This window comes from Cynoglossus semilaevis, chromosome 16 (assembly GCF_000523025.1).
Source record: "Cynoglossus semilaevis isolate Cse_v1.0 chromosome 16, Cse_v1.0, whole genome shotgun sequence".
Lineage (NCBI taxonomy): Eukaryota > Metazoa > Chordata > Actinopteri > Pleuronectiformes > Cynoglossidae > Cynoglossus > Cynoglossus semilaevis.
In genome coordinates, this window is record NC_024322.1 from 8,575,060 (window position 1) to 8,575,561 (window position 502).

Sequence of the window (502 nt, forward strand, 5' to 3'; positions counted from 1 at the left end):
TATATATATATGTATATATATATGTTTCCACTTGCCTTACTCACATCAACTATAAAACATACATTTGATAAATCGTTAAGATTCCATTGTTTTTCCAGGGAAAATTGTCACAGCTCTGTTCCTAAGAACCGCATGTTGAATATATCTGTTATCTTTACAGTTGACATATTTCCCAGCTAAGTTGCTGCTTTTTCCAAATGAGCCACACACCTATCCCGTTACCACCATTTATCATGAACATTTTCTTTTCAGGAAGTCCTTAATTAAATATCCTAGCAGTTATTTCCCCAGAAATAAGGTGTGTGTGTGAGGGAGTGTTTGTTCCCCAGGCTTTGAATAATCCATGTGAATTACAGTTACATTAAGTTGAAAAATCTGCTTCTGGTTAAGATAAAATGATTAATGATTATCTGCAGACTACAGACTATTGATACAAATGACTAAAACCTAAATATTTACATAACAATGGAATAGCTGCAAAATGTCAAAAAAAAAAGAAGAA